Source organism: Peromyscus californicus, unplaced genomic scaffold (genome assembly GCF_007827085.1).
Source record: "Peromyscus californicus insignis strain IS unplaced genomic scaffold, ASM782708v3 Scaffold_21__1_contigs__length_65335640, whole genome shotgun sequence".
Classification (NCBI taxonomy): domain Eukaryota; kingdom Metazoa; phylum Chordata; class Mammalia; order Rodentia; family Cricetidae; genus Peromyscus; species Peromyscus californicus.
The window spans coordinates 57,005,083-57,031,358 of record NW_026294514.1 but is presented as its reverse complement, the minus strand read 5'-3'; the positions used below and the strand labels follow the sequence as shown (position 1 = coordinate 57,031,358).

Genomic DNA, 26,276 nt, shown 5'->3' with positions numbered 1-26,276 from the left:
CCTCAGGCCACCACACGGGGATGGGGTTTCTCCACCCTGCAAGGATTGGCGGGAGATGGGAAAACTCTCTTGTCCCAGGGGCACGCCCGAGGCCTTTTGCCAGGGGCATCAGTTCGGAATCCTCTGTCCAGTGGCTCCCAAGCAAGGTCTGAATACTCTCCTTGGACAAATGGTCACACTTTCCATCTTGGTGGATGGTTGTCTGTGGGTGACCCTGTGGGGAGCGGCTGTCAAAACGTCTTCTTTAGGCCATCGGAGGCCGGGAGATGCTATGCCCGCTGGGTTGTCTCCGACTTGTTGCTTCGCGCTCATTCTGCGGAGCCACAGAGCCCACGCGTGGTGCAGACAATCAGCTCTTTCTGACTGCAGTTCCTGCCCGCGCCTTGGATGCTAGAGGGTTTGAGCTCTAGCCCGCTCAGTAGGTACTGTGATGCCGGCGGGTGGCGCCGCGGGAGTTTACCTGGGAAGGCAGAGAGGTTTATGTCCTGCGCTGGGGCTCCAGGGTCACAGCCTTGCGGAGCAGATCGCTGGGCGCCAGGAGCGCAGGAGACACCAGGCACCCAGGCCAGGGTGGATGCAGGGCTTGGAGTTGCTGGCTGCAGGGCAGGCAGGTGGATCTTATCTAGAGTTGGGTGCCTAGTGTACCAGCCTTGAACTTGGAAAGACACAGAGGGGTCCCGCCCGCGCCGCAGCAAGAAAACGCAAGGGATCCAGTCGGGGTAACAGGTTTGAGCATAGGATGGGGGTGAAGAAGCAGTATGTGCTGGGCCCTGCCTGGGGAAAGGCACCTGGACACTGATGATCCCTGGAAGGCGTGTTTCTCTCTAGAAAAGCATTTAGGACGTCCTGGCCCCGCGGCTTAGCAGATTGTTTAGGCAGCCCCAGAGTCAACGTCTTCCAGGCAAGATTGAGGGCTCCGCTCTTTGGAGGCCTTGCTGCGATCTTTTGAGGGAGAGTGGTGTAGAAAATCCTTCCTACTTAATTTCCCTTAGTTTTTCACACATCTTGTGATGTTTCTTTTAAATGAAAGTCTCCACTTTACACAGAAGGAATTTAGATTAATCAAGATCAGCATGGCCATCCATTGTCCTAAACATCTATTTCTATTTTTATTGTTTTAAAATATCTTGAAAGTTTCTGCTCTGACTACAAAACATTGGTCTCGTACAATGGGTTTTCTTTTCTTTCTTTCTTTCTTTTTTCTTTCTCTCTCTCTCTCTCTCTCTCTCTCTCTCTCTCTCTCTCTCTCTCTCTCTTTCTTCCTATCACCGAAAATTGTTTTGATGAAATAAACTCCTGGAATAATGACCATTTTATAGTTGTTAAGAAGAGCTTTTAACAGAGTCACTGGTGGGAATCTTCCCTTGTGTTTGTCAAAAACAGATGGGAATTGTCTCAATCACGTATTTCTCTAAGAAAGAAAGTTTGGGTTGGCCGAGTGCTCGAAGCTACAGAGGGATAATACATTAATTCTGGTTTTTGCTGCCTAAATTATGAGTGTCCATTAGTTAACTTCCACTCACTCTTCATACCACCATAGTTTACAGCGTGTCTGAGGAAGCAGAGGCAGACGAAATACGCCATCTTCTTATACACACACATAGCATTTGTTTAAGGAAAATGTCAACAAAATTATAGTTAAGATAGCCCTGCAGAAAATTATTGAAAGCCAACACCAGGAGATATTACCCTGATGCAAGAATTTAGTAGGGACATTTAAAATTCATTTTAAGATAATTGCTCTCTTCAAAAACTTTGACTCAATCACATATTGCAATCAAATATGTTTTAAAATCCAAAACCCAGTATCTGTAATAAACAAATGAAAAATGTGAAGAGCTTATTTGGACAAAAAGGCATGAAACGATCAGATAACACACTGAATTGGAAAGCAAGATACAGTCATGTTTACTTTCATATAGTGAAATACAATGGCTAGTCAGGTAAGCTGGTGTCTGCATACACAGAGGACTCTTTCCAAGGAAATGCACCCATGTTTGATACACTGATGCTGGACCTGCCTTGGTCTAATGTATTACCAGTTGTTAAGGAACATCTTTGTGTCTTGTTCTTAACCCATTCCTCTTAAGAAGCATAGACACAATTGTAATTACTCTACTCTCCTGGAAATGTTACTAATTGTAATTGGTTATTTCTTTGTAACATTTCCAAGAAACATTAATTATCTGCCTCAGGAGGGGAAAAAAACCCTAGACGTTTCAGTGGAGTGTATATAATTTTAATGTCTATTGTGACATATTTTTACTAACAACACAAAGCCTAAATTGTTCTTGACTGTGGAAAGAAACATGGTCCGGCCCATGAAGTCCAACTTATACTAAAGTTTATCCTGTCTTTCCTTGGCTGGGTGTTCAAAAACTCAATTAGACTAGGTGTCGGGAGTCTTCCCAGTCAGCGGGACTCAGCTAACTGAAAGAAGTCTCAGAAGAGGCCCTGAGTGTTTGTGAGATGCTGTAGGCCTCTGAGCAGGGTCGCTGTCACCTGGCCCAGGACAGGGAAAGGCAGCCATTTCTCAGCCACAATTTATTCTGCTGTCTCCATCATAACTGAAGGAGGTATCGTCTCCCATTCTGCTGACTCCACACGGTTTTTCAACAGATTTTCATCTCAGACCACCACACCTTCCTTTCCTTCTTTTCTTTCCGAGCACTTTTGGCTCCTATGTACAAAGTGTGTGTCTCTCTCGGCTTCCAACCCATGTCAGCTTCTCCTCTCCTCTGGAAGCTTGCTCCATGGAGGTGTTTGCTGTATCCGGGTAGTTAGCTGGTCTCCAAAGAAAACTCTTCCTAGAGAGGAACGGAAATGCAGAATCCCAGCGGAGCTTTTGTTTGTGGAGTACACCAGACCAAACAGCTGAGTTACCTGAAATGCAAGTGAGATTGTCTTACAGAGTTCCCTACAGTAAGAGCTGCTGGGGGGTAGGAGGGGGAGGAGCGGAACTTCTAAAGAGCAGCAGCATTTTCCTGCCTCCCATCTGGCTGGCAAGGGGGCTGGAATAGGCTGGAATGGCGTTTTGAGGTCATCTGAAATGTCCTTTATGGAGGTTTTCTGAAAACGCTTCTCTTTCAAGCAGGTTGTAAGTCTGGAAGCATTGTTCACACCAGCCTCACGCGCCTGTGTCCCGAATAGAAGGCACAGATGCGGGGCTAATTTTGCCTGGCAAAGACATCATGAAGTTCACTCTTTGTGCACAGGGCACTGTAACTTATAACTAGAGTTTAAATCCAGACTTAAAAAAAAAAAAAAACATTTTAATAAGCCAAGTTTAAAGGCTGCACTTTTGTGGCAGGTTTTCAGCTTAATGTCTGCATCCATCTATTCTCCCTGGTATCTTTAAGAGCCCTGTGAGTCCGGCAGGAATGCTGTGTATGTTTATTTCTTTCCTTGGGAAAGCAAAAGCGTGCTACAGAAAGCAAGTGAACACAAAGCTCTCCCCCAGCAGTGAGTTCACGAAGGAGGCTGTAAAATTCAAAGAGATGAGTAAGTTACTGTAGGCAAGAGACAGGCCGTGGTCACAGAAGTAAAAGGATTGAAGAGACTCACACATGGCTGTTTTCAAAAGCCAAGATGAAACTCAAAAGTCAGAAACTGCTTCCAAAGATATTGTGCACGGTCACCCGAGCCTACACATGTGATAAAACTGCAAGGCACTGAACACACACACACACACACACACCACACCACACCACACCACACGCACATGCACATGCAGGAATAACATGATAACACCTGAAGGTCTAGGGGCTATGAAGTTTTAGAGTTTGGGAAGATCCCATCCTCAGGAGAAATGAGTAAGATCACAGAACCTTCTGAAAAATTAAAGTTACCTCAAAGTTAAACATTTTAAAGTATTTATTGGTATATAAACTTTTCAATGCAATGGGTTTCATAAAGACACTTTGTTTCAAGCATACCTATCTTTGATCACATTCATCGCCTGTACCCCTGCTTCTCCCAGTTTTCCTTCCCAGTTAAAAAAAAAAAATAAACATATTCTATACGAAATAATCTCTGTGTTTAAATGGGCCAGTTTCATAAGGGATTATTACTATGTTTTATCTCTGAGTAATAAACTAAAAATCTACACAAATATCTACATTTTCCTTGTTTGTGCAATTGTATATCTATAGAACTTGAGGTCTTGACACAGTTTTAGTTTATAATTACTTAGAAGGTCCCAAGCAAAGAGTGGTGTCCCAGAAACATAAAAGCAAACGTTTAATTCCCGCAGGAGTTGATTTCCAGACTAGTAGAGAAAGCACTTTGCAAATAGATTTGTGGACAGTTTTGCCTGAAAGGGGCATGCATCTACTTCTGAGGATGTTAAGATTATTTGGCTCATCATTATATTCACCAAAATAAAATTCTAAAGAATGATTTAAAGTGATTCACTAAGTAATGTAAAGATTCAAGTTTCAGAGTTTGTGTGTGTGTGTGTGTGTGTGTGTGTGTGTGTGTGTGAGAGAGAGAGAGAGAGAGAGAGAGAGAGAGAGAGATGGGATGAGATCTCAAATCATGAACTTTGTCTTGAGAACACATTTTGTATAGATTCTGCAGCAAGCCTTCTGATGTGATTTAGCTATGTTAAACGGCCTTAATTGAGTGTTTATTTGGAATGAGAATATGATGTTAAGGCTGTAATTTTCATGCTGGTGTAAACTGAGGCACAGTGGAATCCCCCCCACCCCCGCTCAGTGATTACCAATGGTTGTCACATCAAAGGGAACTTTGGATCTGAAGCTGGAGAGGCTACCATGTGACTTTACTCCAACACGAAGGAAACCTTCAATGCTCCTTGAAAACAGTTATTCTGAGTGTTTGAGCAGCGTGGAATGTTTTTGTTATTGCTAACTCTTGCTCAGAATCATGTCAAGTCCTGTGACTATGAGTGAGACAGGACAGGGCTGAGAACCCCAGGTATCGGGTCTATGGAGCCTCTCAGGGCTCAGCCCCCTCTCCTCCAGTGCTTCCCTTCATCATGTGACCAAGGGAAGATGGGGACAAGTCAGCCTCTGCCTGTTTAGAACTGTGACTTCGTTTCTGGGATCTCAGGAGAAGCATCTTTGACCTAGCTGAGTCCTCCAATTCTGTGGTTCGTTTTCTGCCACTCCCGTGAAGGATGGGGCGGAACTCCGAGTTCGGTATCAGGCAGCGATTCTAAAACCCTCTGTCTAGTTCACGTTCTACCCAAAGAGCGTGCCCATCAACGGCACATTTTGGGGAAGATGTTCTGGAGTTCATCTGTGTTTCTGCTTGTCTGGGGTGTGACTGGCACGGTGGATTTGAAGGAAACCTCGACTTTCTGTAACCCTCGTCTTGGCTCAGAAAGAAGGAAGGCCCACACTCTCCCTGTGAACCATTTCCCTCTGTTCCACAAACAAGTGCCAACCAGTCTTCCTTCCTCCTTTTATGTATCTTTTCAAATAATTTTACTTTTACTTTGTGAGTGTGGGTGATTTATTTACATGTATGTCCGTGTACCACATGTGTGCCTGGTGCCTGTGGAGGCCAAAAGAGGGCATCAGGTCCCCTGGAACAGGAGTTACAGATGGTTGTGAACCACCATGTGAGTGCTGGGAATCAAACCTGGGTCCTCTGGAAGACCAGCCAGTGCGCTTAATTCCTGAGCATCTCTCCAGCACCCCCATACCCAGCCTTTCTGTGACCCCTGTTCAGAAGGTCCCAGAGAGTCTTGCTTGCTTGGACAGCAGAAAGGGGTTGCCTTGTAAAATAAACAGACTCCAGAGAAGAAGCGTAGCCTGAATCTGATAAACTGGTGCTCTGCTGCCTGGAGGGCGCCTTTATGTGCTCCACTCAGAGTTAACACTCCCTGAGCGGAAATGCCAGCAGCCAGCATTGTCTTTCCGTCACATCTACAGACGAATGCTCCAGTCATCCCTCTCAGGTCTGTGAGTGGACTGATTTAGTCGGGTGTGCCGAGAGATCAGAAGTCAGCAGCAAGTTGCCTCCCCCGGAAGATAAGCGTGTCCATGGTCTTTCTCAGACTTCACCCCAGGGGTTAAGAGGGGTGCCCCTAGTGAATCAGGCCAGGTCACTGGCAGGCTTGGCAAACTACATAGGCTGGGGCGCTTTCCAGAAACTTTTGCAAACTTTAAGTCTTATTCTTAAAGAGATTGCTTGCCTTGATAAATAAAAAACACTGTTACTATTTCTGTAAAAAAAATACCCAAATGTCTGCAAGGTGGGAGAGAAAGGAGGGGGGAAGGAATTTTTTAAAAATGAGCATCAGCGTGCCTCTATTGATGTGCGTGGGGTTAATATGTGAATGGCATCTTATTTGGGGATTGCTTTTCCCGAAATCCATTAGTTCTGAATCACAGACTGCATATAAACTGGCTTCTAACTATCGCAATCCATTAGCGCAGGCCCAGCCTCTGGGGCTCTCCTCGTCAAATGGATCTGCTTGTGCTGCACATGGAGCTAGGAAACTTCTAGTGAAGGATCTGGCTACTGAGTCTCTCAGCCTGGCGAGCCGTCATTCCCCTGGATATTCTGTCCTTCCTCCTCTGACCCAGTGCACTGGTTGACTCTTTAGTTAGCATGTCGACTTTGTTTTTTTTTTTTTGTTGTTGTTGTTGTTTTTTTGTTTTGTTTTGTTTTGTTTTGTTTTTCGAGACAGGGTTTCTCTGTGTAGCTTTGCGCCTTTCTTGGGACTCACTTGGTAGCCCAGGCTGGCCTCGAACTCACAGAGATCCGCCTGGCTCTGCCTCCCGAGTGCTGGGATTAAAGGCGTGCGCCACCACCGCCCAGCAGCATGTCGACTTTGTAAAAAAAAAAAAAAAAAAAAAAAAAAAAAAAAAAAAAAAAAAAAAAAGATTTCCTGAGGTCTGAGTGAGGTTTCCCACCTAAAGGCAATAGAGGAATATCACCAAGTCTGATCTTAGGTTCCCCAGAATGATAAGGTCATGTTGGAGGGGCAAACACACCCTCTGTAAGGATCCTGTCATTCCAGAGTCCTGGGAGTTCCATGCAGTGTGAACTGCTCGCCCAGATCCCCAGACCCACATGTGTGTTTGGAGGCCTCTCTCCTTAGCTGGTAGCTGCTCTTGTTTCTCAATTTTTTCTAACTATTAGAATAAAATGCCCTCAATCAGAAATTTGCATCTGTGTCCAAGAGCCTGTTAATGTCCTAGCTGGTGGAATTTTCTCTTCCAAAATGACTTGCTTTACCGAACTCCAAACTGCACAGGGGACCAGATGTGTCCCTACCTGAGGGTGCGGCAGGTGGAGCAGGTAACTCCCTCAAGTAGAGCTGAGAGAGTTATGGGGTTGATCTCCCCTGTGCAACCAAGGGCATGCCCATGCCACGTGAGCAAGCTGGGACTGTAAAGGCAGCGTGGACTTTGGGGTGTTTCTCCAGATGACAAATTACTGCCGATTCCAGAGCTCCCCTTAGAACCATCTCCTTAGTGTCCTCTAAAGAGCCAGTGGATTCAGAGTCCTCCTCTTCACCCCTCTGCTCGTCTCAGATACTGGTCTCACGTCCCAGCATTTCTGTGTGTTTTATACTTAAAAAGTGGGCAGTTCTGTGTCATTTCTGTATGGAACAATTTCACTTCGTCATGTACTCCAGGGAACCTCGTGTACCTTTGTGTGTGTGTGCCATCTATGATTGGTAATAGGACAAAGCCCCCTTACCCAAGAAGGACAAAGTAGTGGGGAAAATTGAGACATAAACAGGAAGAATGCTCGGCATTTAGTGAGATGGACACAGTAGGGAGCGGTAGTAAGGAAGCAGATGTTTGGACGTGTGGGCTCCCCTGTGCTGCTGCCCACAGTGTCTCATCCTCTCAGCCCAGAAGTCCTCAGAGCAGCAGTTCTCAATCTGTGGGTCATGACCCCCCCCAGGGGGGGCTTCAAATGACCCTTTCACGGGTGTCGCATATCAGGGTATCCTGTATATCAGATATTTACATTACGATTCATAACAGTAGCTAAATTACTTTGTGCAAAGTTGTGACATAGCAAGGAAAATAATTTTAGGATCGGGGCCACCACAGCATGAGGAACTGTATTAAAGGGTCAGCTTGGGGGGCAGGGGGAGATGGTGCACTCCTTTAATCCCAGCACTCAGGAGGCAGAGACAGAAGGATCTCTGTGAGTTTGAGGCCAGCCTGGTCTACAGAGTGAGTTCCAGGACAGGCTCCAAAGCTACACAGAGAAACCCTGTCTCGAAAAACAAACAAACAAACAAACAAAAGGCAAGCATTAGCAAAGTTGAGAACCACTGAGATTCAGGAGACAGAGATCTATCAGAATCCGCTTGCCCCTGCCCTGCCTGCCTTCCTGGAACAATAGCACTACAAGGCCTTAGCAGTCCCACGGACCCAGGTTGGCCCAGGATAGAACACGCCACAAAGCCCAGAGCCCTGGCCTCCTTGTTGACTCTCAGGCATTAACACCGCTCTGTGAAGGGAATCAGAAAAACTACGGTAGTGGTCCTGCTTCTGAGACCCCTGCCAAGACCAGAGGCCTTGAGATGCTAAGGAGAGCAGAAGTCCTCAGGTCAGGAGTCAGGATCCTGGGAAGAAGGCTTGAGTGGCCAGGGGCACAAAAGGACCCTTTCCAAACAGTGGAGGCAGAGAGAGAAAGGCCCCTGAGGGCTGTGTGCAAAGAGCTGTCCCACTATCCTGGCATCTCAAGGGCCTCGAAGCCTTGGGGAGAGACAGTGGTCCCTCTCTCAGTGTGAGCCCAGCACCACTCAGCCTCCACAGAGCTAATGAGAGGAAGTGGGAAGCGGTGATTCAGTTGACTGTCCTTTCCTGGTAGGTACAGTTCCGTGGTCGGCGATGCTTCAAAAGTCACTGTGCATTTGAGGGCAGCCTGTAGAGGAGAGCCTGCCAGGTGCCACCGAGGCTCAGAGAAAACAGAACCAGACCACCCAGTAGAGCAACCTTCCTCCTGAGCAGCATGACTCTGGTGATGACGGAAGGTGCCACGCTGAGGCTTTTCTATAGTCTGTGTCTCCCCGTCGTCCCTGGTCGGTGATCCCTGTGTTTACAGCGAGTATTGTTTCGTGTCAATTACATAGTTTCACTTTTTCTGCCCAGAGAGAGGGAAAGGGCAAGCAGAAGACAAAGGAGCACTTGCTGTGTGTCTGTCCCTGGGTGCCGCCTGCGTCCCTCCTGCGTGGTGCTCGCCACCGAGTGCAGCCTTCAGGAATGACTTCTGGGGATGGCTAAATGCTTGCGGCTGGGTGTGAGCGGCGTGGCTCCACACAATGGATTTTGCAATTAATTTAGGTCACTGTTTCCAGAATAAATCACACATGACTCTTTCCCTTCAGAAACTTCTGACGTGGTATTTTTCTAATTTGGGAACTTTTAATTAGACAGAAACCAAAGCCCGTTGCCTTATGTAGCAAGCGGGTTCCCTTGGGGGCCTTCTCAGGCAAAACCCACTGCCTTGTATCTGATGGATGGTCTCAAATGAGACACCCAAAGTCAGGCATACAGTAAGGGACACTTTTCTGCTCCCAGGTCTGCGGTTTTCTGAGGTGGTGTGTGGTGGTAGGGGTGGGGGTGACTCCCTGGGCCTCAGTTTTCCCATTTGTAAAATGGTGGGCATTTCTAATAGCCCTTCAACTACCAAAAACTCTATGTGCCAATTTGGTCCAGCAGCTCCGTCACATATACATAACCTGGAGCCTTGAAAACAGGTGTGCCCACGGAAACCTGTGTATGTGTAGAGATGCTCACAAGAGTTGGAAGGCAGGAACAGCACATGTGTCCATCAGATCAGGAAGGGATGGAACTAAGGGTTCCACCTAGACAGAGGAAGAGAGGCCAGACCCACATACCGCTAGGGTCAGTCTTGAAAACATGTGAAGCTGGACAAGTGGATTGAAAAAGGCCACATCTGTACAACTTCATTTCTACGAAATGTATATAAAGGCAGGAAGCTGACTGCAGCCTGGCGGGGCTGAAGTGGAGTGGCTGCTAACAGGTGTGGGATTTCTGTACGGAGTGAGGAAAATGTTCTGGAATGTTCTAGTGATGGTGTTTCTGCAACAGGGATGCATGCATTTGATCCTACAGTTATGGAATATTTAAAAATTATTCAAATCGCAGATTTTGTATTCTGCATCTTTCGCTGTGCCCCCGACTCCCACTTCAGAAATGCTGATAGCATGCTCTTCTTTTGCCTGACTGAAGTAAGGTGTCTGCTCAGTTCTCACAGTTCTCAAAACCTGACTGACTTCTTGAACTCTGAGGGATGGGGTAGAGATGAGCAAGTGTGTGGGCTATCCACTTGACAAGGGCAGGGGACATTTTGCAGGTTGGTAATGGGTTGGCTAGAGGCTGCCTTGCCCACCTTGGTGACAGGGGCAGACCCATCTGGACTAGTCTGTCCACCTGCAGAGAAGACCACTTCAGGCTGGCGTATAGACCCAGAGACACTCCAAGCATTGGTACCAACAGCAAGGATGCGAGATCCCTACCGCCTTCTGGGTAGATGCTGTCCCCAGAAAGGAGGGACCAGGAAGGTGGCATCATGTCACTCAAGGTGATTAGGTTAGGTTTTTCCTTCTTTCTCACCTTTTCCTTTCTTTCCTCCCAGGTGGGTTAACTCTGCTGTGTTCCAAATGTGTCCCTGAGACACTGTCACGGCCAGCCAGCCAAGAGGAACAGGCAGGAGGGCTCTGTATTTTTGTAGGCAGGGTCCAGTCCTATTCCTTTTATTATATTAAATTTTTATTTTAATATAATAACTTTTATTATAATAAAAATTATTATATTTACTATTTATTTATTTATCTACTTATTATCTATCTAACTACCTATCATCTGTCTATTTGTCTTTCTGTCTTTCTTTCTGTTTGTCTGCCTGTCTGTCTACCTACCTACCTATCTACCTGTCGTCTATCTATCTACCGTGAGAGGGAGCCACAGCGCATGTGTGGCGGTCAGAGGACGACTTGTGGCTGTTGGTTCTCTTCTCTCATCATGTGGGCTCTGGAGACTGAACTCAGGTTCTCAGTCTTGATGGAAAGCGCCTTTACCCCCTGGGTCATCTCACGGGTCTGCATCCTGTTTCTTTATGAAAGCCATCACTTTGGTGGTACCACTTGGTGGGACCATGTGCTCTAGTGCCGAGATGTTGGTAGAAACCCAGACACTGCTGCCCTGGCATCGTCTGGATTTTGAGAATGGGGTAGAAAGACTTTCTGCACACCCCCAGGAAGCTGCCAGCACACAAAACCTGCTTAATGTGATGCTGCCACTCATTCCTCCCTGCTCCCCCCACCCAGAGAGAGAGAGAGAGAGAGAGAGAGAGAGAGAGAGAGAGAGAGAGAGAGTCCAAGTGTAGGTAGAAACAGAAGGAATGGCCTGAGACCCTGGTTATTATGTTGTCTTGACGAGAGAACTAAGTCATTGTCCAATACAGACACTGTATGATCTTGCAGTCCCCCTGCTCCTGCCCCAAGTGGGCTCCCCTGCATCTGCGGGGCTCTGAACTACAGATGAATACTCTCACCTCCTCAGCCAGCACACTTGTTTTCTTAGGGATGCTGCCCATTTCTCAACACACTCAAGCTTTTTAGTCACTCAGCAGAGATTGTCATGCCTATCCCTGCTCACATGCGTCTATGTGACATTGCTCGCCTCCTGTGACTTTCAGAGATGTCCTGCAGGTGGCATGAGCCAGGTCAGCACGCCTGGGCTTGTCATGCTTCCTCCCGCCTTGTCCGAGTACCTCACTATCCCCAACTGAGGGCTGGTGGGAAATCACTCACTCAGTCAGCTCCTCCCTCAGCACACCTGTTCCCAGAGAAATGATAACAAAGCCAGACTTTTGGTGAGTCCCCACAGGGCACGTGGATTTTGTCTTATGGCTGTGTCCGATAGGGATAGTTACCTGCCGCATCATAGACAGATGCAGCTGGGACATTAAAGCCACTGCCCTCTAAGACCCCACAGTGACTGTTCAGGGCCCCTCTGACTTCCACTTCCTCCAGCTGCCCATCCTAAGTGTAGAAGGACAGGTCCCAAAGAGTGACTTCCATCTAACCAAACCTTAGCCTTCTATAGGCCGGAAACTATGTCAATCACATTTAAAACACACCAGAAAAAAAGTGCTATCCGACATTTCATATCCACTGAGGTCCTCAGATGGCTGTGAGAAAAAGCATCCAGGAGGACAGAAGATGCTTCCTCAACATTCCTGTCCAGCAACATCTTCTCTGGCCTACTTTACAATCGGTCCGTATTCCTACTAGACACTGAACAAACTATGGTGACTTAGAAAATATTAGCAAAATTATGCATTCACAATAGTTAAAAAAAGAACTAGGAAAAGTGTGAAATTTCAATGATAATTCTAGAAATCCTAAATAAAATAGGCAGATGTTATGGTCCATTAGGATGAAAAAATATGATCCTTCTCAGAATTGAGGAAAGTGGGGGTGGGCCTTGTTCCCCATCCCTGCCTTGGGAGATAGCTCATGCAGTTTGCCTAAGAAGAGCTAGATTTGTTAAGTTGGGAATATCCGTTTTCAAAGCACTTTCTGGGTTATCCACGCTACCACTTTTGACACCCCTTTACAGTGCTTGGGCTGGAAGTTAGGGCCTTGGAGTGCTAGGCAGGTATTCAACCCTTGGGCCACACTCAAGCTGGAACACCCTTTAAAGCAGCAATTCTGCTTCTAGGAATCCTTCTAGGTCTGTGGTTCTCAACCTGTGGGTCTTGACCCCTTTGAGAGCAGCATATCAGGCATCCTGCATGTCAGATATTTATAACTCATAACAGTAGCAAAATTATAGTTATGAAGTAGCAATGAAATAATTTTATGGTTGGGGGTCACCACAACATGAGGAACTGTATTAAAGAGTCACAGCAGTAGGAAGGTTGAGAACCACTGTTTCGAGTGAATACTGGCAGGTCTGCCTAACAAAAGAAATTCATACAGATTTTCTCTCATCGGTGAGAAGTTTTGAGTTGTCCTGAATATAGTCCAGCTACACATCAGCTCTCCATATCCACTCAAGAGACTTACATTATAAAAGGATGCCAGACAGTATGAAGGGATGTTTACAGGGTGGAGATCATGCAGTCCCAGACTGAAAACTCTAAGTATGCCCAGGTCAGAGAACTGTTCTCCAGAGAGAGCTGCCAGAGTGGAGGGTCACTGGACAGGTGCCCGAGGGGACATCTCCCTTTCCTCCTCACTGATTTTCCTGGAAGCTTACTTCCCTGTCTGCCAGGACACAGCTGGAGCCCCTGATACCTGCAGATAACATGAGACTCTGTGCACACTGCTTTCTCCTACCCCCAGCACCGCAGTTTTTAATTCATAAATTAGACACAGTGGGAACGTAATAATAATCAATAGCAAACACAGAGCCATTAAAACCACACAATGCAGTCATGTGAAGCACCACCTCCCACCTTCATGTCATTGTACTATACAAAGTAGAAAAGCCCTCGGGCTGTGATTCACTGAAGTAGCGCAGTGAGCCTGGGATGCTGACAACCATGGTTTATAAATGGCCAGTTGATGCCTTGTATCACATTTGCTGTCTGCGAGCACAGACCCAGAGTTGGCCGGGGGTTCTTAAAGACGGAGGATGCCCACCAGCACCTCTTCCTACAGGACCGCACTTCTCCGCCTGCCTCTGTGAAAAAGTGCCTTCACCATTCTGTCGTAGTGTCCCTCCTCAGGGGATGGGTTCTCACTGGAACTTCCTCTCAGCATCCTCTCTGCATCCTACTGAAGTGGTCCAGGAAGGTGACTCAGTGACGGAGCGCTGGCCCAGCATGCTGCAGGCCTTGGATTTGATTCTTAGCACTACACCAAAAACCAGAAAGTGGCCTTTTGGGGGATATTGTCATGTTTTCCTCAATCCATGGACGACCCTGTCTGTGTTCTCACACAATGACTGTTGGGTTAATCTGGTGCATTCCTCTGGAATGCGTCAGCTAGGCTGCCTTAGGTCAACAGCATAGCTCACAGGCTCCCCTTGCCCACAGGGACTGCAGTTTTGACTATGAGGTTGTACCTTGAGCTCCATCTGCCAGGGCCATCTGCCACTAGGTCCATGACTGGTCCTCAGCTGTAGGACAGAGATCCCATGATCCCTAAATGCTCATCTTCCTGCTGCCAGACCGACCTCAGAACTCTGGTTCCTCTCTGCATTCTCTAGTGCTCTGTGTGCATTTGAGGGTACACAAATCACAGCAGATTGTGGAAGCCAGCAGAAAACAAGAAAGAAACCAACACACCTAAGTGAGCAACTCACTGGCTACTCCCCTGAGCCATGCTGAGAAGAACGCTCTAAAGCCACCTCAGTCCTGGGAGCCGGAAGGAAGTCACTCACCTGTAGGTGATGGTATTGCCATTCCATGGGGTAAAAAGTTAGGCACCCAGCACCCAGGTCCCAGCCTGGTATTCTGGGTGGCTCGTGCTTAGGACCTGGGAGGACTGGTGACACCATGTGGATTTAGCTTCTGACCCGGGGCCCCCTGAATGCCCCTTTCCCTGGGGCCCGTTCTCTGCACCCCGTCATATAATGAAGGACCAGCTCAGGATTCCACCTCCCCCAGGGGCTGAATCTTGTGTCTCCTTTTGGAGTCCTAGTCATAATCTGATTTTTGTTATTCCTGTTTTCTTTCACACATTTGACGCATACTTCTGGCAAATTCTAGGACCACACTTGCCAGATGACCAAATCTTTTTCAGAGTAATGACTGACATTTTTGTGAGTTTCCATCAGCAAGGCGGGAAGTGGCCAGAGGTGAGGGGCAAGCTCTCCCACGCTCAGATCCCCTCTGCAGTACTCTCCACCATAAATATGCCAAGCTCTCATAGGTCTGCACCTTGGTCCTTGATTCAAACCGAGGATTCCTTTTGTAGAGACCTCAAGGAAGCAAGAAGTTAATGGCTGGGGTCATTCCCCTGCAGGGGCCTCCTCCATGAATCAGAGCCCTGGGAGCAGGGTGACTCAGAGCGGAGCTGTGTCTCCTGGCTGTGTGAATAAACGAAGCAGCAAAGTCTGACTGATCCCTGGGGTACAGGGTGGGAGGCGGCTCCCAGCTCTAAGGACACCCCACCCAGCCCAAAAGCCAGGTCACCCTGAGGAAGGGAGATCAGGGTGGAAGGTGGACCTCACCGGAAGAGAAGCTGAGCAGGGTAGAAACAGACCAGTGGGTACTCGGGGACCTGCTGCCCCAGTGGGTAGAGATCTTGCGGGGGGGGGGGGGGGAGTTGAGGTACTCTGAGGATAAATTACTACAGACACCTGCTCTGGGTGTCTGGACGACATAGACACATAAGCCACCCCTCCTGCATGTGCCTTCCTAGGTCCTCTACCTTGACCCTGGGAAACACTGACTGCCCATCCCCTTTCCTGAGCACCGAGTACCAGAGTACTGTGGTGGCGGATTCTCCTGTCTTCTCCCCGCAAAGCATCCAGAGTCTGGGATATGGGATGGGCTTGGGCCTTCTGTCAAGCGAGATCAGAGGCTCTGGAGTCTCCAAGCATGTAAGGTTCGGAGGACCTGGCTGCAAGGTGGCTGAGAGTCTCTTCTCTTCTATTGCTCCTGGGGACACAGACATCTTGCTCTGCAGAGGCACCCACTCTGGAGTGGGTGCATCAGCACAGACGGTCTGCACTGTTCTGTAGTTTCTAAGTTCAAAAAGGCCCAGAGATGCTGGGCCGCCCTCATTTCACAGACAGGGAAACTGAGGGCCCCAGACACTGGACCACAATGGGCAGAAGCTAGGAAGTGAACCCAGGTAGTCTGTGCTTTGAGTAGATTGCCTAAACATTCCATTTCCCCTTGTGAAATATGTCCCAGGTTCTAGTGAGATATGTTTTTGCAAATGTGAGATAGTTATCCATCCCAGTTGCTGTGTGTAGTCCCTAAGAGTGAGAGCCAGCCCTGGGTCACAGCCAGGCGCTTGCTGGCATTTCCTATATCCTTGTCAACTGCTTCCAGGTGGCCCAATGGGTTCACTTCCAGGAGGAGATAGAGTATGTGTCCTACCCGCTGTGTCTGTGGCCCAGGAGATCTACCCCCCAAGCCTGCAGATTGGGCCTTTACACTCACAGGGGTCAGGGGAGAGCCGAGCACAGGTGTATGTTGTCTGGGGCTTGTCTTCCTGCTGTGGTATGAGAAATCAGCTCCTTTCCCTACCAGAGGCTCTGATACCCTCAGCGGCAAAGCCCCTTTCCACACATCGTGTGAATAAGGATCCACACGTCTCCGTGACGGGAGCCACTTCCCACTGCTGTACCATGTTGCATTTGTTTCTCCCTGCTGTGACAGATTGCCTGACAAGAGAACCATCTTCAGGAAGGAGGGTTCAGTTTGCCCTGCCGAGGCTGCAGTCCATTACGGAAGGGAAGGTGTGGCGGTAGGGACAGGAGGCGACCGGTCACATAGTCAGGAAGAAGAGAGACAAATGCTGCTGCCCTGCTCTCTTTCTCCTTCTTATCCAGTCCCCACCACCACCACCACCACCACCCCCCGGAGACGACTGCCACCCACACTTAGGAGATGTCTTCAATGCTCAGTTAAAACTGTATGGTAAAATCCTCACAAACCAAGAGGTGTGTGTCTCCTAGGTGATTCCAAATCCAGTCAAATTGGCAAGGAAAATGCCAAATGTGACCAAAATGCCCCTCCCAGCTATGGAGTGTTCCCCATTTCCCTGTCTCATGGTGTTCAAGCAGGGACACCTTTCTGACCCTCGCTGGCTGTTCCTCACGTTGTCTGCCTGTACACGAGCTGATCCGACTCACAATGTTCCTGGGGTGACAGGAGTTATGTGCCCCGCAGGGTGTTTGGCATTACCTGCCAACTGCTGGTTCCTTTACCCCAATCCCCACTGCCCAGCAGTTTGACCAACCTAACCGGCTTTGCCCCGTCTTGTTTCTGCCCTGTGTTGAGCCTGACCTCTCTGCTCTGTGCCCAGTGCTCCTAAGAACAGAGTGACAGGGATCCAGACACTGGTCCCTAAAACACAGCATTCCCCTGGTCTGTGTCTTTGCTCTCCTGCTGCTTAGCTAGAACACCCCTCTGGCCCTCTCCAGCAGCTGCCTCCACCCATGGGGGAGCTCTAGTCATCCCTCCCGACACTTAGTGTAACTGCCTAGGCTCCCTGGCCCCAGAACGCCCTCTAGTGATGGTCCTTAGCCATGACATCCGGTGTGCCTCTGTCAGAGTCATTTGTGAGTCCCTGTCTGGCTGCCTTTCCCAGGCCCAGGCAGAGGGCATAGCACCAAGTGAAACATGGACAGGAAAACATCTGAGGAGTCAGTAGGTGACCCACACGCAGGCTGGACATGTATGTGTGCTCATGTGAGACCCACACGCAGGCCAGACATGTGTGTGTGTGCTCATGTGAAGCTTCACCACTAGCCAAGAACTGAGAACTAGAAACTGTTGAGGCAGGGTCCTCAGGGTCAGCAGAGACTGTGTGAGGTGGGTGGGAGGGACGTGGGCCACAAAAGGCCAAGGGTGGCTTTGGCTGTGGTCCTGGGACCAAACAGAAGCATGTGAGGGAAGGCTGCAGGAGATGGGCCGAAGCCGAAGATCAGCAGCAGCAGACAGTGTCAGAGACCCCGTTGAGGGGAGGCTCAGCAAACAGGAGACAAAGGATGGATGCCACAGAACCAAAGTTCCCAGGAAAACCTCAGGCTGGGAAGACAGCTGGTGTTGCCCAGTCACCTTCCTGTCTGTGTGGTGACAACCGAAGAGTCATCCCTGCTGACACCAGCCACTGGAGTCAGGGTGCACCGGCCCAGCTGTGGCTTCCTGAACCTGGCTCCCGATCCCTTGAGGGAAAGGCCCCGGGATCTCATCAAGCACAGCAGTCTAAAACAGAGCTCAGGGAGGAACTGACCTCGGAGGCCCCAAGCTTCCAGCATGCTCTCCTGCTCTTCATCATCATCACCCTGCTACAGTGGCGCACCGGGCTCCGTCTAATTCCACAGTCGGGCAGGATTTGGAAAGGAAGGCCTTCAAGCCTGCTCAGTAAGTCCAGAAGCAGAGCAGGGAGTCTCAGCGGGGCAAGGGGTTCAGCCCACTGCACTTAGGGGTACAGCCACACTAGCCACCAACCTTCCAAGCTATTTCCCTGGAGACGCAAATAGCATTTCCTGGGGTTTGAGGGAGAAGGGTGGGTGTCTAGGCAATGCTGGGTGACCGCGTCTGTGGCAAGTCACAATCTCAGTGTAGCCTTTGCTGATGTCACGCCCTAGAATAGTCCATGATAGAGTGAGAAAGCAGGTCTCAAAGGGGTTAGTAGACATCGGGTGTGCAGGCTACAAACAAGGAGAGAATCAATCATTCTGTGTCCCATAGGGTGGAGTCCAGACTGGTGTCACCCCAGTGTTTGGGGATGTGTGGGATAGCTTAGCCTGGCCAGGGCTGGGGGCTCTGATAGGATCAGCACCCTGAGAGCTGGCTATGGGGACTTAAGGGAGCGTGAAATGGCACATTGTCAGGACAGCAAATGATTGAAGCGTTTCTTTGCAAATGCTGAGTCTGGGGAGGACTAGACAGAGAGAAACTCCAGCCAAGCCACACTTGGAGTGAGCAGATCTGCGCGGGGTGGGAGCTGACTCTAGTGTAGTGAGGAGCAGTTTACAGAAGGAGTTTCAGGGACAAGGGGCTGGTCCAGGGTGCTGCTGTCGCCTGACAGGGGGAGGGGGCAGGCGATAAAGGCAGACACAGTCTGGTGCCACAAAGCCTTAAAACGTCTGGGCACAGAAAGATTTGAGAACAGTAAACATGTCACACATGGAATGGGAAGAAACACTCACAAATCATGAATCTGATAGAGTTAATACCCAAGGGGCTGCGGAGATCCCCAGCCATCCCCGGCACCCACATCAAAAGCTGGGTGTGGGGAAACACACCTGTAACCCCAGCACCGTGGAGCAGACTCAGGTCTCACAGCTGAGACAATGAATTTCAGGTTCTGTGGGAGATTCTGTCTCAAACAGGAAGGTGGAGAACAGTAGAAGAGAAGAACACTTGGCACCAATGTCTGCGTCCACACGCAGTGTGAGTACACACACACACATACACATACACACACAGAGCAATATACACATAGATACATACACACACAGATATACACATAGATATATACATACACATGCACGTAATACATTTACACACATGCACACACAACACACACGTATACACATATACACACGCAAATACATACACATGTACACACAACACACACACACAAACACATACACATATATATACACACGTACACACACACAGAGATATACACATAGATACACACATAGATAAATACACACACAGATATACACATAGATATATACACATGCACATAATACATGTACACACATACACACACAGCACATGTACACACACTTAAATGTACACACAACACACACATAAACACATACACATAAATATACACACATACACACACATACACATAAGTTAATATCCAGAATACATAAAGAATTCCAAAGATTCAACAATGAAGTCAGACAATCTGAATTAAAAAATGAGCCAAAGTGTTTGGATAGCCATTTCTCCAAAGAGAAGGAAATGACCAGCAAGCCTATGACATGCTCCACACATGGCTGACCTTCAGAGAAGTGCAAAGGCAAACGGCCATGGGAGTCCTCCTCACCCCCAGGAGGAAGCTTCTAGCAAAGGCAAATAAAGGAAACAATTGCAAGTGCTGGAGAGATGGCCTGGTCATGGAGGAGCCTCTTCAAGTACTCAGGGAAGGAGCAGCCTGCCATGGCAGTCACTGCAGACAGACAGGAGTCACTCCAAAGCGTCCAGTCACAGATGTCCAGGCATAAGGCAACGCGTCCTCTGATACTTCCTTCCTTAGCGGTTTCTGCTGTTGAAAAACAACAGGGTGTAATTAAGTTGGTTGTTTCGATGTCCAGCAACGGGGATGTGAGGATGAACTGTGCTTATGACATTAAGATGCGTGCTGCAAGGGTAGAGTGTACCGTGTGCTGATGACATGGTTCTGAACTGCTGTGTGGTAGTGAACCTGTCTCCAGGCTGGCTGTAGGGACAGCAACATCAAATGAGGATCTTAGGCCCTGGCTTCCCTTGAGAGCAGAAAGCCCCATCTCTCCAGTCCTCCTCTGACACCAGGTTTGAGGAGCATTCCTGACATGTCCACTTCACAAATCTCCCAAAGACAGAAGGGCACAGAGCTCAAGGTTCTGTCAGGAAGACCAGTCATTCTAAACTGTCCCCAGTGTGTGCTCAGGTCATGAGTCAGGACGTGAAGATGTCTGTAGATAGAGCCATGGTCACCTGCCTAGCTAAACGTCCAACTCTTAGAAGTTTTGTAACCATGTGCTGGGACCCCATGTCTGCTTCCTGAATATGTCTGTCCTTCTCTTCACCCACAGGTAGATGCTATCATAGAGCTCAATGCATAGCACACACAGCTCCTGGTCACTGTAGCGACTCAGCCTTCTCTCTTGGAAATCTGTAGCTCTGCTTCAGGTTAGAAATTGCTAGAAGACCAGACATGCATAGGGTATACACCTAAGGCCACTGTCCTGACCTACCAAACCCCACACTGGCTTGGCCCCAGTCCTGGCGTACAGCACAGACTATGGCCTAGCCAGATCTTACCATGGCAGTCTACAATACTGTTTCCCTGGGCCAAAGTTCAGATGGGTGAAAGAAACGGCCTTCACTTGGGCTATCCTTGGCACTCAAGGGCACAAAGTTGACCCTGAACACCTAGAATTGACCCAGGAATTCTAACTGGAGAATTTTCTAGAGCTGTGATGCCAACAGGTCAGAGAGGCTATGGGGAGAGTCAAGACCTGTTGTGGAGACATTGGCCATGAGTCGTCTGCCTTCCAGTTACCGTGGTAGGGACATCTGTTCTGTTTTCCATTATAAAACACAGTATGAAGTTTGTCATCCTTACAGTGTTTTAGGTGTGTGGTTCTCTGGCACTGGCCACGTTCATTCTTTTATTTTCGGTGTGTGGTTCTGTATCACCCACCATGTTCACTCTGTATTTTAGGCGTGTGGTTCTGTGGCACCCACCATGTTCACTCTGTATTTTCAGTGTGTGGTTCTGTGGCACCCACCATGTTCACTCTGTATTTTAGGTGTGTGGTTCTGTGGCACCCACCATGTTCACTCTGTATTTTAGGTGTGTGGTTCTGTGGCACCAACCATGCTCATTCTGTATTTTAGGTGTGTGGTTCTGTGGCACCAACCATGCTCATTCTATATTTTAGGTGTGTGGTTCTCTGACACCAACCACACTCATGCTGGTTTTTTTAAGTGTGTGGTTCTGTGGCACCAACCATGTTCACACTATTTTTTTAGGTGTGTGGTTCTGTGGCACGAACCATGCTTGTACTGTTTTTTAGGTGAGTGATTCCAATCATACTCTTAGAACCACCAGTACCACCCATCTCCACATCCTCATCCCCAAGGTTGAAACTTAGTACAATCGCCAAATACCCATCTCCTGCTCTGGCTTTTGGTACCATTCTACTTTCTGCCTCTGAGGACCTCATCTGACAGGAATCCTGCAATATTTATAATTTGTCCACCCAGGTTACAGCTATGCCAGGATTTCCATTTTTTAAAGGCTAAATGATCCATTGTACAGTATCGCGTATATTCACTGGTCTGTTAGTGGACACTTGCCCGCTTCCCACTTTTGACTTTCATGAAGACTGTGACTACAAGTGAGGTTTGCAAATATCTCTTCCAGACCCCTCTATCACACTTCCTGATGATCACAAAGCTTGCTGTATCACATAGTGATCCAGTTAGGTGAGGTAGCTAGGACCCCATAACACCAGACTCCCCATAGCACGGCCCTCCAGATCTGAGTGGACTCCCACAGCTCCATTCTGGGTTTTTCCTTCCCTCTGCCACACCAGTGCCCCTCCCTCCGTGGTCAGCTGTCCCCACTCAGGCTCTGTCCATGACTATAGAGAAGCATAAATGGACTCCATCAGGGAAGGCACCGGCTGGAGGACAGAAAACCACAGCCTATCACAGCCTGAGTGGATTCACTGTGTTCTTGCCACTAGAAGGCTCCAGAAACAATGCAGAAACTGTGGAAGTCCCCTCCTTTAAATTGGTTTGATCTAACTGGGCAAGCCAGGGAGGGAGGCGGGACAGCTGGAGTCTGTCATTCTCCTGGGCCACAGAAAACTCAGTTTTATTTTTCTTCTCTGTGTTGAGACATGGTGGCCAGCAGCCAGGCCCTCTAGGAGCCCCAACGGCAGGAGAAGAGGGTGTCACCCTCAGGACACAGCAGAAAAGAGGGTCACCTCAGGACCCCTCTGACTGCACTGCCCATTGGGACAGACAAGTTCCGGCAGCTTCCTCGATGGATGAAGGTGGACTCGACCAAGAGATGAAAGAGGAAATTCGGAATACTCCGTGGTGCTGGCCAACATTTCCATAGAGGGTCCCTGTGGCTTTGTGCTCCATGTAGCTGGAAACTATGGAATCTCACACCATCTTCAAGGGCTGGGCTTCCAGTGGCTGCAAGGCTGCAAATTCCTGGTGACACAGGAGCCCTACTCCCTCAACAAGGGGCACCGTGAGTCAGGCCATGCAAATTCCCATGATGTCAGCCACTGGCGGAGCTTCTGGGAGTCCTAGGTCCCGGTGCCTTTCTCCCCTGTCCCCATGTAGCAAAGCATAAACAAACAGATGGAAAGTTACCTCACAGATCCCTGGCAAAGCCCTCTGGCCTAGCACAGCCCTGGCTGGGTGAAAGTTTACTTTAGAAGATTCTGATGCAATAAAAGAAGGAAAGACAAAGGAGGTGGCTGGTCATGGGCTTTAGGAATTGTTGGGGCTGGAGGGGAGTGGATACAGGAAGGGCCCAGGCCCAGGTCAGGGTTCAAGTCTCCAGCCCCAGAACTGGCTGTGAGGACGGTGATTCTGTGAAGGAGCAATCCAGACAGTGGTAATCTGTGCCCATTAGAGACTACGGTCCTGACTGCCAAGAAGCTCACTATTAGGAGGCACAAGCAGGGGTGGTGGTGTTCACTTGCATTCCCAGCATGCAGAGGCAGAGGCAGGAGGATTGCTGGGGACAAGTCAACCAGTCTAGCCTGACCAAGAGAGTCAGTGAGGGACCCTATCTCAAAAACTAAGGTAGAGAGCAACTGGAGAAGGAGACTGCCCCACGCTGTTCACATACATGTGCACACACAACTGCGTGCATATATGTACATACACAAACACCACCCCCAATAAATACATAAATAAAGTTCAAGGCCAGCCTCAACTACATAGTAAGGTCCAAGCCAGCCTCAGAAACACAGTGAGACCTTAGCTCAACAGTAAATAGAGTGGTTAAGAGCACTTGCTGCTCTTGCAGAGGATTGGAGTTCTGTTCCCAGCACCCATGTCAGGGAGCTCACAATCACCTGTAACACCAGCTCCAGGGATCCAATGCCCTCTTCTGGCCTCCACAGGCACTTGCACTCACATACACATGTACAGACACATAAATAAAAACAAAATATTTTACATACATACATACATACATACATACATACGTATGTATACGTACATCCATGAAGCCTGAGCACAAGGTGAAGAGGAGCACCATGGATGGTGGAGATGTCCAGCTGGATGAGCTTGTGTCTAGCTCTGCTCCCTTCACTCCATGCACCCCATTGTTAGGTAGCACTGGGCGTCAGCTGCAGTGGCGAGACAAAGCCCTCATCTATGAAATGTCAACAGGACGAAAACCAGATCAGAAGAAAAAAAAGTGTGTGAGTCCACAAGAGCCCACCACAGCTCATCCCAAGGCCATTGAGGGACCCAACAGAAGCAAAAGAAACCAACTTCCCCAGAAGCTTAAATTCTAGGGCATTTGCAAGAAAAATGAATGTGTCAATCTTTCTAAAGAGTAAATAAAGGAGGGTTGGTTTATGGGATATAAAGGTAGCTTAACATTGATGTATTTGCAAAGTTTGTAACATACTTTGGTAAAATGTGCTAAGGAGCATCCAGTGTATTTATAGTCTTTTGATCACTTTTGTCAATTGGCAGGTCTTTTTTTTTGGGGGGGGGGGGGTCAAGACAGGGTTTCTCTGTGTAACCCTGGCTGTCCTGGAACTCCATAGACCAGGCTGTCCTGGAACTCAGAAATCCGCCTGCCTCTGCCTCCGGAGTGCTGGGATTAAAGTTGTGTGCCATCACCGCCCCTGTGATCATCGGCATGTCTTAGTCAGGTTTTTATTGGTATGAAAAGATACCATGACCATGGTAACTCTTATAAAGTAAAACATTTAACTGAGGGGGCTCGTTTACAGTTTCAGAGGTTCAGTCCATTATCATCATGGCGGGGAGCATGGCAGCATGCAGGCTGACATGGTGCTGGAGGAACAGCTGAGAGTCCTACATCTTGCAGGCAACAGGAAATCTACTGACACACTGGGTGGTATCTTGAGCATAGGAAACCTCAAAGCCCGCCCCCGCAGTGACGCACTTCCTCCAACAAGGCCACACCTCCTAATAGTGCCACTCCCTATGAGCTTATGGGGCCAGCTCCATCCAAACCCCTACATGGCACTTCTACAGTCAAGAAAGAGTGAAGCTGTGGTGGATTAGGTGGGTCCCGAAGCTGCGTGTGGCAACAATGCTCCTGGAACAATCTCTCTGCTACTTGAAACCTCGGCCCTTCTAACAGGAGCCTCTTCCTGTCTCAGAGCTGTGAGCAGCTCTGTGATGAGTCATCAGGGGTGTCTGGTAAGACTGCTTTGACTTTTAAAGTAACTCCACAGGGGATGGTGAGGGAGAAAGAGAGCTGACAACCACTTCATTCAAAAATGCCACCGTGGCTTCTAAGGCCTCACAGGCTAACTTGAAAAAAATAATAAGATAAAGAAATTCCACAGAAACAAAAAACAGACAGGACTGCTGAAGAGCACAAGATAAATAACATTTGTAGATGATTCAATTGTCTGTCAGGAGCCCTGCTCCACACCCTGTCACCAAGAGAGAGTGCTATTCAGAATCAGAAAGCCCCATGAGCAAGCTATGATGGAGCTCAGCTCTTCCCAAGGACAGAGTTCAGCACTTTGTCACACACATAAGAAATAGCCAACCGCTCCCTATTGTGAGCCAGAAAGATGCCGGCCACAGAATCGAAGACCAGGGCTAGCTGGAGAGACGGCTGAGCCAGTAAAATGTTTGTCTTGCTAGCTTGAAATCCTGAGTTCAGATCCCCAGAACTCACGTTTAACAACAACAAAAAAAGCAACACACACACACACACACACACACACACACACACACACAAACAAGCACGGTGGTGTGTATGTGCCTGTTATCCTAGTGCTTAGGACAGGGGCAGGTAGATCTCTAGGCATTGCCACCCTAGCCTGTTTGGTGAACCCAAGGCCAATAAGAGATCCTCTCTCCAAAGAAAGGTGGGTGTTGCCTGAGGAAAGATTCCTGAGGTTCTCCTTTGACTCGTACGCGTACACACACATGTGCAAGTGCACAGAACAGTGCAACACAAAAGAAAAATTAGAACTACCTTGTACATGCCTAGTGAGAAATGTGGCAGATGTCTATACAGAGAAGTCTTAGCTGGAGAAAACAGCAGAACGTGGCTTTGAGTGGTCAGTGCTGCTTACAATGGGGATGTGTGGAAACGCATCGCGGAGTGTGTCATTTATTGACCCAATCACGTATGTGACAATTTCAAAGCTGCGAGACTCTGCTCAGAGAGCTGTGTCAGTTGGGAAAACACAAGTACCAAAACTTATGCAGAGAACTAAGGAGGGGTCTTCAGCTGCTTCAGGGACACCTGTATAAAACAGCTGGGTGTGCCGGGCGGCGCCGGCACACGCCTTTAATCCCAGCACTCAGGAGGCAGAGGCAGGCTGATCTCTGTGAGTTCAAGGCCAGCCTAGGCTACAGAGTGAGTTCCAGGACAGGTGCCAAAGCTACAGAGAAATCCTGTCTCAAAAAAACAAACAAACAAAAAAATCTGGATGTGTATTGGGAAGCACGTGGAAAATGAGTGGTGTGAGCCACGGAGCCCTCAAGAGCAAGCTAATACTTGTCACATGCATGTATACGGTGAAGGGGCAGTGCAACCTCCTGGGTAGCATTATTCCCGGTATCATGAGCTCGTGCTCAGCAGACTGAATGGTAACCGTCAGGGAGGGTAAAAAGCCAGAGCCTGTGTGCTGGGTGTCCTCCCCTAGACATTTCCTAGTCCTTACCTCAGCTTTTCCTCACAAGTGGGC

The 26,276-nt window shown here is 48.6% G+C and overlaps 1 protein-coding gene across 1 annotated transcript in view; it reads left to right on the top strand.

Moving 5' to 3' along the window:
* Positions 1-26,276, top strand: part of Twist2 (twist family bHLH transcription factor 2) — a 51,412-nt gene that overhangs the window by 2,464 nt on the left and 22,672 nt on the right. The gene's annotated exons all lie outside the window — the stretch shown is intronic.